Source organism: Pongo pygmaeus, chromosome 3 (genome assembly GCF_028885625.2).
Source record: "Pongo pygmaeus isolate AG05252 chromosome 3, NHGRI_mPonPyg2-v2.0_pri, whole genome shotgun sequence".
In the NCBI taxonomy this organism is placed as follows: Eukaryota; Metazoa; Chordata; class Mammalia; order Primates; family Hominidae; genus Pongo; species Pongo pygmaeus.
The window spans coordinates 43004458-43018748 of NC_072376.2; the positions used below are offsets into that span (position 1 = coordinate 43004458).

General features: G+C 35.1%; 1 pseudogene; it reads left to right on the plus strand.

Annotated features, from left to right (window-relative positions):
* The first annotated feature begins 234 nt into the window (after positions 1–234).
* LOC129034529 (piggyBac transposable element-derived protein 3-like) lies at positions 235–11880 on the plus strand (annotated as a pseudogene).
* The last annotated feature ends 2411 nt before the right edge of the window (positions 11881–14291 follow it).

Below are 14291 nucleotides of genomic sequence, written 5' to 3' on the forward strand. Positions count from 1 at the left end.
ATATCCTTGTGAAACCCTGAGCAGTAAACCTATCTCAGACATCTGAGCTACAGAAACTGTGAGATGATAAATGAGTGTGGCAGTCAACTGCAAAGTTTGCACTAACTTTTTACCCTGCAATAGAATATTAATACAGACTTCTGGTAATAAAATGGTGCCTTAGAAGCAAGATAACTCTACTCCTCCCTGCAGAAAACCAAAAACAAATATATAACATTGACATTATCACCAGATATGCCAGAACTCAAATATGAGGATGAGACCGTTCCCAGGCCACAGAGAAGTAAAACATCTGAGGAGATGGTAAGAAAATCAAACTTCCACATATGTGACATCCCTCCCCGCAATCTGCCCAGGACCAAGCATATGAAAAAATTTCCCTGAATGATAGTGTCTCTACTGGAAAAAGTGAACAACCAGCTACTCCACTATCTTGGGTTCCCTGGCAGGAGACCTACTGCTGCCTGAACCCATGGGAAGCATTGGGAGTGCCTGAAGGGAGAAATATCCCTAAAAATAGCCAGAGTCAAGGTGGGAAGGTAAAACCACCTCAGACACGAAATCTCTGCTCTGTGACTAGATTAGAGGCAATGCCAAACCTGAGCAGCTCTTCAGCAGCACCATGCAGTAAGCAGGTTCACACCACAGATGTCCTGGGCAAAAAACCCTAACCAGCCTTTTCACGCTATCAGAGCATAACTAAATGAAACATATACTGAAAAATCACAGAAGAGTGACGAAACACAAAGTTGTTTCTCTGAAAAGATAAACAAAATCAACAGGACTTTAGCTAGATTAAGAAAAAGAGAAAAGACCCAAGTAAAAGCAGAAATGAAAAAATAGACATAACAACTAAGAATTACTAGAGACTATTATTAACCCCTATACACAAGAAATTGGAAAACCTAGAAGAAATACATAAATATCTGGACATACACAACCTTCCAAGATTGAACCATAAAGTAATATAATATCTCAACAAACTCATAATGAATAATGAGATCAAAACCTTTATAAACAGTCTCCCATCAACAAAAATTCCAGGACCTGACCTGAAAGCTTTACTGCAGAATTCCATCAAACATTTAAAAAAGAACCAATACCAGTTATACTCAAACTCCTTAAAAAAATTGAAGAGTGAGAAATACTTCCAAACTCAGTCTATTAGGCCAGTATTACCTTGACACCAAAATCAGAAAAAGAGACAGCAACAACAAAAAGAAAACTTCAGGCCAATATGCAGGTGAACATAGACTCATAAGTCTTCAACAAAATACTAGTAAACAAAATCCAACAGCTTATCAAAAAGATAATACAACATAGTCAAGTGGATTTTATTCCAGGGATACAAGGATGTCTCAACAAACACAAATCAATAAATGCGATTCACCACATCAACAGAATTAAAAACAAAAACCATATGATTATCTCAATAGATGCAGAAGAAGCATTGATAAAATTCAGCATCCCTTCATGATAGAAACCCTAAAGATACTATGCATAGAAGAAACATACCTCAAAATAATGTAAGTTATACATAAAAACCCATAGCCAACATAACACTAAGTGGGAAAAAGTTGAAAGCATCCCTCCTAAGAACTGGCACTAGACAAAGTTGCCTACTTTAACCAATTTATCCAGCTATTCATCTTCCACAATCATTTAGTTTACACTTTACTCTAAAATTATTTGAAGTTAACTAAGTGAATTCAACCAATGCATTATTCCTTTTAATAATGGTGACAAATACATTGTATTATGTTTTTCACACTGAATGTTGCAAAAGGCATGTGCCTATATATTTATCATATTTTTTTGAAAAGTGAATAAATGACATGTAAAGCCTTCTTCACAACATCAGATCAAAATTATTTGCTTATTATGTTTAAGATGGTGGTGATATCTAACAAATTTTGACTTCTTTCTTTTAGTATACAAATTAAACATCTGGAAGTAAATTATTTTCTTAGCTGATAGAGATACTACTTGATTTGTTTGTGTATACTTGATAGCCTATCTAAAAATTCAGATTAATGTTTATATTAGATTATAAAAAGTCATAATTCATTGCTGCTCACTCATCAAGAGGTGAAACCTATTTGCCCTTTAATTTGGTTATCTCAAGACTTCCTTTGACAAATAGAATTTCTTAGAAGCAATTTTATGACATTTCTAAGACAGGCTTCAGGAAGCCTTGCAAGCTTCCTCTTTTGCTCTTGGAACGCTGGCTGTCACCACTATCCCATTTGAGGGCCCTATATAACAGTGATCCCCAGTTGACTCACCCCCAAGGTGTTATCAGTTAAGCCGAGGTGAACTTTGCACAAATTGTCAGTACAGAATCATGAGCCAAATAAATGCTTTTTTAAAAAAAGGCATCGTGTTTGGGATGCTTTGTTGCACTGGAAAAACTGATTATACAATGTTCTAAATAGCAAATTATAGCCTATAGCACAAACACACACACATATTACTTCTTTGACCAATAATTATTATTATACTTTTTAAAACAACCAAGACCTTCAGATAAAAATGATTAAATTTACCCCAAATCTGTTACTTATTTATAGCTTAGCAATCGTAATAGGGTCCAAAACCAGGAATTGTTTTCACAGAGTTATAATACAATTCTTAGAAAACTACATACTTCTACCACAGCAAAAATAATTGTCCATCCAAATTGAAGCAATTAATAAATAGTATATAAATATATATGTGCATAAATCACATCACCATGAAATATAGCCTATATTTATTAACTATTAACATTCAGATATAGAAAGGACATATGAATGTTGAAATGATTTATTTTTATCAATGTTATTTTGCAAAGCTCCACAACTTAATTTTCTAGATTGAGTGATGAATTCTACAGCTCAAATATTTTCTGTTCCATTTAAAATAATCAAGCTGCATAGTATGGATATTTTAACAATATTAAGTTTTTTAGTCTATGAACACAGGATGTTTTTCCATTTATCTATATTTTCTTTAATTTCTTTTATCAATGTTTTATAATATTCAATGTTTAATGCTTTCATCTCTTTGGTTAAGAGTTTTATTCTTTATGTTACTATTGTGAATGGGATTGCTTTCTTAATTTTGTTTCTGGATAGTTAATTGTTTTTGTATAGAAATGTGATTGATTTTTATATGCAAATGCTGTATCCTGGAATTTTACTAACTTAGTTTATTAGTTCTGACAGTTCCTTGCAAGCATTTAGGTTTTATTATGTAGATAATATTGTCTGCAAACAGATAATTTTACTTCTTGCTTTCAAATTTGTTACTTTTTATATCCATACTACCCCAAATGATCTACAGAGTCAGTGTAATTCCTATCAAAGTCCCAGTGGCATTCTTTATTGAAATGGAAAAAAACAAACCTGTAATTCATAAAGAACCAAAAAAGACTCTGAATAGCTAAATAAATCCTAAACAAAAGAATAAAACTGGAAGCATCACACTTTCTGATTTCAAAATATATTATAAAACTACAGTAATCCCAACAATGTGGCACTGGCATAAAAACAGCATATAGACCAATACAACAAAATAGATATCCCAGAAATAAATCCATGTATCTCAGGTCAAGTAATCTTCAACAAGAATGTCAAGAACACAAAATGGAGAAATATACTTTCTTCAGCAAGTGGTATTGGAAAAACTAGATATTCAGATGCTGAAGAATGAAATTGTTTCCTTTTTTCACACCATATACAAAATTAATTCAAAATTAACTGAAGAATTAAATGTAAGATCTAAAACTGTGAAGCTACGAGAAGAAAACTTAGAGGAAGGGAAATACCTTCCTGACATTGGTCTAGACAATATTTTTGTTTGTTTGTTTGACACCAAAAGCACAGGCAACAGAAAAAAAAAAAGAAAAGTGAGATTCCATCACACTAAAAAGCTCTTGCACAGCAAAGGAAACAATCAACAAAGTAAAAAGGCAACCTATGGAATTGGAGAAAACATTTGCAAGCCATATATTGAATGAGGAGTTAATATAGAAAATATGTGGGGAATTTATAGAACTCAATAGCGAAAAAACAAACAACTCTATTTACAAAATGGGCAAAAGACTTAAACTGACTTTTCTCAAAAGAAGGCACATAAATGACCAACGGGTATATGAAAAAGTTCTCATCACCAATAATCATCAGAAAAATAGAAAGCAAAGCCATAATGTAATAATGCCTCAAACGTGTTATAATGGCTATCAGAGAGATGCATGAAAAAAATGTTGGTGAGGATGTGGTGAAAAGAGAAGTCTTGTACACTCTTGGTAAGAATGTAAATTAGTACAGCCATTATGGAAGACAGTATGGAGGTTTCTCAAAAATATTAAAAATAGAAATACCTTGAAGAGGACCTTTATTTCCCTTGTTAGCTGTTTTCCTAGATATTTTATTTCCTTTGTAGCAATTGTGAGTGGGAGTTCATTCATGATATGGTTCTCTGCTTGTCTATTGTTGGTGTATAGAAATGCTTGTGATTTTTGCACATTGATTTTGTATTCTGAGACTTTGGTGAAGTTGCTTATCAGCTTAAGAAGCTTTTGGGCTGAGACAATGTGGTTTTCTAGATACAGGATCATGTTGTCTGCAAACAGAGACAGTTTGGCTTCTTCTCTTCCTATTTGAATATTCTTTATGTCTTTCTCTTGCCTAATTGCCCTGGCCAGAACTTCCAATATTCTGTTGAATGGGAATGGTGAGTGAGGGCATCCTTGTCTTGTGCCAGTTTTCAAGCAGAATGCTTCCAGCTGCTGCCATTGGCTGTGGGTTTGTCATATATGGCTCTTATTATTTTGAAATATGTTCCAGAAATATCTAGCTTATTGAGAGTTTTTAACATGAAGGGATGTTGAATTTTATTGAAGGCCTTTTCTGCATCTATTGAGATAATCATGTGATTTTTGTCTTTGGTTTTGTTTAAGTGATGAATTACATTTATTGATTTGCGTATGTTGAACCAGACTTGCATCCCAGGGATGAAGATGACTTGATCATGTTGCATAAACTTTTTGATGTGCTGCTAGGTTAAGTTTGCCAGTATTTTATTGAGGATTTTTGCATCAGTGTTCATCAGGGATATTGGCCTGAAGTTTTTTTTTTGTTATTGTATCTCTTGTTGTGGGAAGTCAGGGACCCCAAACAGAGAGACTGGCTGAAACCATGGCAGAAGAACCTGGATTGTGAAGATTTTATGGACATTTATTAGTTCCCCAAATTAATACTTTTGTAATTTCTTATGCCTGTCTTTACTGCAATCTCTAAACATAAATTGTAAAGATTTCACGGACACTTATCACTTCCCCAATCAATACCCTTGTGATTTCCTATGCCTGTCTTTGCTTTAATCTCTTAATCCTGTCAGCCGAGAAGGATGTATATCGTCTCAGGACCCTGTAATAATTGCGTTAACTACACAAATTGTACAGCATGTGTGTTTGAGCAATATGAAATATGGGCACCCTAAAAAAAGAACAGGATAACAGCAATTGTTCAGGGAATAAGAGAGATAACCTTAAACTCTGACCGCCGGTGAGCTGGGCAGAACAGAGCCATATTTCTCTTCTTTCAAAAGCAAATGGGAGAAATATCGCTGAATTCTTTTTCTCAGCATGGAATGTCCCTGAGAAAGAGAATGCGCACCTAGGGGCAGGTCTCTGAACTGGCCCCCCCGGGGCGTACCTGTCTCTTATGGTCGAGATTGCAGAGGTGAAATAAACTCCAGTCTCCCACAGCGCTCCCAGGCTTATTAGGAAGAGGAAATTCCCACCTAATAAATTTTGGTCAGACCGGTTGATCTCAAAACCCTATCTCCTGATAAGATGTTATCAATGACAGTGGTGCCTGAAACTTCTTTAGCAATTTTAATTTCGCCTCGGTCCTGTGGTCCTGTGATCTCGCCCTGCCTCCGCTTGCCTTGTGATATTCTATTATCCTGTTAAGTACTTGATGTCTGTCACCCACACCTATTCGCACACTCCCTCCCCTTTTGAAAATCCCTAATAAAAACTTGCTGGTTTTTGTGGCTTGTGGGGCATCACGGATCCTACCAATGTGTGATGTCTCCCCCGGACGCCCAGCTTTAAAATTTCTCTCTTTTGTACTCTGTCCTTTTATTTCTCAAGCCAGCTGATGCTTAGGAAAATAGAAAAGAACCTACGTGATTATCAGGGAAGGTCCCCCGATAATCTCTGCCAGAGTTTGGTATCAAGATGCTGCTGCCTTCATATATCTTCAAGAAATCTGACAAAAACAAGCAATGGAGAAAGGATTCCCTATTTAATAATTGGTGGTGGGAAAACTGGCTAGCCATATGCAGAAAATTGATTTTGGACCTCTTCCTTAAACCTTACACAAAAATTAACTCAAGATAGATTAAACACTTAAATGTAAACCCACAACTATAAGAACCCTAGAAGAAAATCTAGGCAATACCATTCAGGACATAGGCAGGGACAAAGATTTTATGATGAAACCATCAAAAGCAATTGCAACAAAAGCAAAATTGACAAATGGGATTGAATTAAACTAAAGAGCTTCTACACAGCAAAATAAACTGTCATTAAAGTGAACAGACAACCTACAGTATAGAAGAAAATTTTTGCTATCTACCCATCTGACAAAGGTCTAATATCCAGACTCCACAAGAAACTTAAATTTACAAGAAAAAAATAAACAACTCCATTGAAAAGTGGGCAAAGGGCATGAACAGATACTTGTCAAAAGAAGATATTTATACAGCCAACAAACATATGAAAACAAGCTCAACAACACTGATCATTAGAGAAATGCAAATCAAAACCATAAAGGCATATTGTCTCATGCCAGTCAGAATGGCCATTATTAAAAAGTCAAGAAACAACAGGTGCTGGTGAGGCTATGGAGAAATAGGATAACTTTTATATGTTGGAGGCAATGTAAATTATTTCAACCATTGTGGAAGACAGTGTCATGATTCTTCAAAGACCTAGAACCAGAAATACAATTTGATCCAACAATCCCATTACTGGGTATATACCCAAGGGAATAGAAATCATTCTGTTATAAAGATACATGCACATGTATGTTCATTGCAGCACCATTCACAATACCAAAGACATGGAACCAACCCAAATGCCCATCAATGATAGACAGGATAAAGAAAATGTGGTACATATGTACCAGGGAATACTATGCAGCCATAAAAAGGAATGAGGTCATGTATTTTGAAGGAATATGGATGGAGCTGAAAGCCATTATCCTCAGCAAACAAACACAGGAACAGAAAACCAAACACTACATCTTCTCACTTATAAGTGGGAACTAAACAATGAGATCACATGGACACAGGGAGGGCAACAACACACACTGGGGCCTGTCAGGAGGGCAGGGGAAGGAAGAACATTAGGATAAATAGCTAATGGATGTGGGGCTTAATACTTAGGCAATAGGTTGATAGGTGCAGCAAACTACCATGGCACACATTTACCTATGTAACAAACCTGCACATCCTGTGAATGTATCCTGGAACTTAAAATAAAATAAAAATATAATAAATATAATATATAACATAATAAATATAATAATAAAAATAAAATAAAAATAAAACTACCATACGACCAAGCAAACCTACTGCTTGGTATATTTTCCAAGGAAATGAAATCAGCATATTGAACATTCACCTCCATGTTTATTGAAGCATTATTCACAATAGTCAAGATTTGAAAACAACCCAGTGTACTTTGATGGGTGGGTAAAAGGATATTAATGTATATATGTATACACACATACACACATATATACCTATTGGAATATTTCTTAGCCTTAAAATGAAGGAAATCCTATTATTTGCAACAACATGGATGAAACTGGAGGACATTTTGAGTGCATTATGTTAAACGAAATAAGCAAGGCACAGAACGATGAATACCTCAAGATCTCATTCATATGTGGAATCTAAAAGAAGACAAAGTCATAGAGTTTTCCAGAAGCTGGGGGTGAGAGGAGGGGGAAAGAATGGAGAAATGGCACAAGTTTTGATTATGCAGGATAAATAAATTCTTAAGATCTAATGTACAGCATGGTTACTGTGGTTAATAATATTATATTTCATACTTGGAATTTCCTAAGAGGATAGATCTTAAATGTTCTCATAAAAAAAAGAATAAAAAAGTAAAAAAAGTTAGCTATCTGAAGTCATGGAAATAATATTTAACTTGCTTGTGATGATTATTTCACTACATATTTATACATTAAATGATAAAATCGTATGCTTTAAATATATATAATTTTTAACTCTCAAATATACATCAATAAACTAAAAAAATTTTTGAAAATCCTCTGATTTCTTTGAATATGCAGTCATAAGTATTTAAAAAGCTAGAAATATTTAGCAAGCAAACAGGCTAGAATCATTTGAAGATTACATTAATACGTATCAATGAAAGAAATAATACTCCATACATGTAACTTTATTCTTTAGACTATAGCTATATATAAGCAAAACATTTTAAAAGCCAATAATATAATTTCTCTATAAAATTTGAAATAGTTTTTCCTAATTGATTAAGAATTTACATCTTTTTAAATTGTTGATTCCTTCATGATGTGTAGTCTTAAGTATTGGAAAAAATGTAAGAGAAACTAACATGAAGTATTTGAAAGGCATGAAAGTAAAAATTAAGATTTTAATTCACTCGGCTTAGATAAAACAATGAATTAAGTATACATGGCTGGGCGCGGTGGCTCACGCCTGTAATCCCAGCACTTTGGGAGGCCAAGGCAGGCGGATCACGAGGTCAGGAGATCGAGACCATCCTGGCTGACACAGTGAAACCTCGTTTCTACTAAAAATACAAAAAAAAAAAAAAATTAGCCAGGCATGGTGGCGGGCACCTGTAGTCCTAGCCACTCAGGAGGCTGAGGCTGGAGAATGGCGCGAACTCAGCAGGCGGAGCTTGCAGTGAGCCGAGATCGCGCCACAGAACTCCAGCCTGGGCGAAGGAGCAAGACTCTGTCTAAAAAAAAAAAAAAAAAAAAAAAGTAAAACACTATATTTTTAATTATATACTTGTTAAACAAGTATATATATCCTTTGTTATATATATAATATATATATCCTTTATTATATATATTATATATATCCTTTGTTATTATATATATCCTTTGTATTATATATATACATAACAAAGGAAAACATATTAATAATAGTCACAAAGTAGTGAAAGGAAGAATAATGTCCTAAAATTAAATTGAACAAATATATTATTGTGAAGTTGAAAGTATTCTTTAGCCTCTTAGCCATTAAACTTATGCCTAGTGTTCCATCACTGGAATGCTTAGCATTTAGGAGTTATTTATATCCTACTCCTCAAGGTCAACATCTAGGTCTGATTTTTCACACATCTTTGCCTCCCGAGGATACATGTTATCACATGGTGCACAGAGTTAGTCACTGCTGCAGATGCTGGTGTGCTGGGAGCTTGTAAAAAAGTGATATGAGTTTTCAGAAATATTTTTGAGGAAGTATCCAAAGACAGGTACAGGCCGGGTGTAGTGGCTCACACCTGTAATCCCAACAGTTTGGGAGGCCGATGTGGGCGGATCACCAGAGGTCAGAAGTTCAAGACCAGCCTGGCCAACATGGCAAAACTCCTTCTCTACTTAAAAAAAAAAAAAAAAAGATATATATACAAAAATTACCCGGCCATGGTGGCAGGCACCTGCAATACAGCTACTCAGGAGGCCGAGGCAGGAGAATTGCTTGAATCCTGGAGGCAGAGATTTCAGTACCATTGCACTCCATGGGTGACAGAGCAAGACTCCCTCTCAAAACAAAACAAAACAAAAACCCACAAGCAAACAAAGAAAAAAAGACAGGTACATATAACTTTACTGAACTACAACCTATACTAGTAATCTTTTATTACTTCTCTATTTGTTTTGCTATTGTGCTGTAAAAAGAAAATACCGAGATTATTACTGTTGCATTAGTCATGGGTTTGACATTTTTTGCATTCCATTTTTGGGACACTAGGCACAACCACTACCACTAGGACTAATAATACTTTTTTTTTCATTTTCTTCCCAAGATGCTGCAAACTCTAAGTTTACATGAAACAATTGACATTTTAGAGACACATGACAGCAAGTGCTATAGTGACACAATCACCTGAAAATGCTACAGCACCTGTTTCTGATGAGCACTCAGGAGATAAAGTAGGTGGAACAAGAAATAATCTGCCAGGTTCTTTGTTTTGTGCAACTGCATATCTTATTCAAGATGGCTCTGATGCTGGATCTGACTGAGATGATCCCTCATATGCACCTAAAGATGACTCTCCTGATGAATTTTCATCTACATCTACTGTGCAGCAACCTCCACCATCGAAGAGGAGGAAAGTGACCAAAATTGTTTGCAAATGGATAAAAGCTGGCCTAACTGCCCAACCTGTAAGAGGTAGAGTTACAGAAACACCAAACGATTTCTTCACCAAAATGAGAACTCCCATAGAAATTCTTAAACTTTTTCATGATGATGAGGTTGTTGAATTCATTGTCAAGGACTCCAACTTATGTGCTCGAAGTAAGGATGTACATCTTGGCTTGACTACCTCCAAATTCAAATCTTTTCTGGAAATTATTTTTCTGAGTGGTTACATCTAGTTCCTAGAAGGCATGTGTTTGCGGAACAAAGAACAGATGCGCATAATGTACTGGCATAATGTACTGGCATAATGTACTGCCATGAGACATGACTGTTTTGAAACTACATTTTCTAATTTGCATGTTGCTGACAATGCAAATTTGGATCCAATGGACCAGTTTTCCAAGTGGTGACGTCTCGCAAGCAAACTCAATGAGAGATGTATGAAATTTGTTCCAAATGAAACATATTTCAGCTTTGATGAATCCAGCGTTCCTTATTTCGGTTGTCAGGGGTGCAAACAATTTATCTGGGGAAAGCCCATTCGGTTTGGCTATAAGATTTGGTGTGGTACCACATGTCTGGGCTACATTGCTGGTTTCAGCTTTATCAGGGTAAAAACCCTGATACTAAACATGAGGAATCTGGTGTTGGTGCATCACTTCTCCTTCAGTTTGGTGAGGCAATTACAGAGACACACCCTGGACAATACCATTTTGTATTTGATAACTTTTTCACCAGCATTGCACTTCTTGATAAACTCAGTTCAATGGGACATCAGGAAACAGGTACGGTGAGAAAGTATCGCATTGACAAGGCTCCATTGGAATCAGATGTAGCTCTAAAGAAAAAAAGATAGAAGCACATTCGATTATCGAATTGATGGCAAAGGCAATACTGTCTGCAGGTGGAATGATAACAGTGTTGTCACCATTGCCTCATCTGGTGCTGCTATTGATCCCCTGTGTCTTGTCAGTTGTTATTTCCAGAAACTGAAAAAGAAGATCCAAGGTCAGCAGCCAAATATGATCAAACTGTATATAAACAGTTCATGGGAGTCATACACAGAGCGGATGAAAACATTAATAAGTATCAGGCATCAATCCGTGGAAATAAATGGTATCAAGCCCTCTTTTGTTCTGTTTCAAATTGGTCTTACAAAATGCTTGGCAATTGCATAAAGCATACGATGAGAAGCCAGTGGATTTTCCGGAGTTTCATCGATGTGTGGTATGTCATTATTTGAAGACCCATGGTCATCGTCTAGAACCTGGCCGAAAAAGAAGACCTTTTCAGAAGCGTAACACTGACTCATATTATGACGGCATAAATCACGGGATAGTCAAGCAGGGAATGCAAATGTGGTATGCTGAGTGTCATAAGAACAACACTTTTCAATGTGAAAAATGTGATGTTGCCTTGCACGTGAAGCGTTCTGTTGAATATCACACTGGATAGCAGGTTTCACCACCTCCTGAGACAAGAAACATGATTTTATACATTACGTACAATGTAGCAGGGATTTTGCCTAGTGTTCCATTTTTTGAATGTCACATAACTCAACAACACAACATAATAAAAATTTTTCCTTTTCAAATTCTTGTGTCTTGAACTTTTCTAGGTAAAATATATGAATTTCATTCACAAATTTAAAAAATTGCAACCTCAGGCATAAATGGGTTAATCTATTCAGGATTTGATAGTTCGAATTATAGTAAAATATTCACCTGGAGAATTTTAAAATATATGTGAACAAAAGCAAATATAAATGCTGTAACTGAAATTGTGTCTTTTAAACATGAGATAAAATTAGAGATCATTTGAGTTAACGATATCTGTAAAAAAATTTAAAAATTACAGAATTGCTTCTTAACGTATTTCTAGATTAAAATAGAGATAAATAATAATATCTGACAAGCTTCCTTTTCAATTCATATTAAACTACTTTTTTTCCCATTTCTGCTCAAAAGTTATTTCCAGAGAGGTCTTCTCTGACTATACAATATAAAATAAAATACCATCTCCACGGTCCCCTTTCATTTAACCAGTTTATTTTTTCTCCAATTACTCTTATAATCATCACACATATGAAATACTTTACTTTCTTTAATCTGTCTCTTCTTACCAGAATATAAGCTCCATGAGGGTAGAGATTTTTACTCATCAAATAAACAGTACCAAAAATATTTGGCATGCCACAAATTTTTGAGAAACGTGTAAATAAATAACCAAAATCAATGCTGAAAATGTTTTAAAAGAATGAACTGAAGAGAAGAGCAAGAAAGAATTAAACCTTAGTACAATGGCACTACAGTAGATAGATGACCCCTAGACATAATAGACTCTATGCATTAGTTATCACAGCAAAGAGTAACCAACATGAAAATAGTGACTTAGGCCAGAGCAACAGGGAAGCAGGTGGGGTGAGTTATGCACTAAAGATAGATTTCCTTCATTTTGTAGAGAGACTGTTTACCACACAAAATGTTTAAGTAGGGAAAAACCCACATGTACAATAGAAATCATCCTCTTTGAGAAACAATAAAATAAATTGAGACAGATCGACATACAGTAAAAGAATTACACTGCTTGGCATGGTGGCTTATGCCTATAATCCAAGCACTTTGAGAGGCTGAGGCAGGTGCGTCGTTCTGAGCTCAGGACTTCAAGACCAGCCTGGGCAACATGGCAAAAAAAATTTGTACAAAAAAGAAAAAGAGAAAGAAAAAATTATCCAGGCGTAGTGGCTCACACTTACAGTGCCAACTACTCGGGATGCTGAGACTGAAGAATCCCTTAAGCCAAGGAAACAGAGGTTGCAGTGAGTCGAGATCATGCCACTGCACTTCAGCCTGGGCAACAGAGTGAGAACCTGCCAAAAAAAAAAAAAAAAAAAGAATTACACAGAATCCTTTAAGGCAGTATATAACTGAATATAAATTTTTATATTTTTAGTCAATTATTTTTAATTGACAAATAAATATATATATTTATGGTGTACAATATGATGTTTTGAAATATGTATTATGGAATGATTAAATCAAGCTGATTAACACATGCATTATCTCACAGACATCATTGATTTGTGGTGAGAATACTTAAAATCTACTCTCTTAATATTCAAGTCTACAAAACATTGTTGCTAACTATATTTGCAATTTTATACAATGGATCTCTTTGAAATTATTTCTTCTAACTGAAATTTTGTGTCCTTTAACCAAAGTCTCTCAAATCCTGTTTTCCCCTCAGCTCTTGATTACCGCTGTTCAACTCTGCTTCGGTGAGCCTGACTTTTTCAGATTCAACATAAGTGAGTTTATGTAAAATTTATCTTTCTATTCCTGGCTTATTTCATTTAACATTATGTCCTTAAAATTTATCCATATTGTTGCAAATGTCAGGATTTCCTTCATTTGTAAGGGTGACTTATATTCTACAGGACTTGTATTCATTCATCTTCTGATTAAAGAAGCCAGTCAAAATCTCTTCAGTTTTAACTACCAGATCCACGTCCAGAATCCCCACAAAATGCTCATCACATTCTCTAATTTTTATGTTATTTTGTTTCCATATTATACATTCTAAAAGCAAGATTGTAAAATAAATTACTGACAGTATAGTTTATATACATTATTACTAAAAAAGGCAGTGTGAGCTAAATAACTGTTGTTTTAAAATATGTAAATATTTAGGTAGCACAGCAAAAAATACCAAAATAAGGCCTTGTGTCTGCATTTGGCTAGGAAGCTATCGCTTATGTTTATTACTTTCCTTTTCCAATCACTATTTCTTTTCCAATCAATGGTAGTTTGGATAAAGAAAATGTGGTATATATATATACCATGGAATACTATACAGCCACAGAAGAG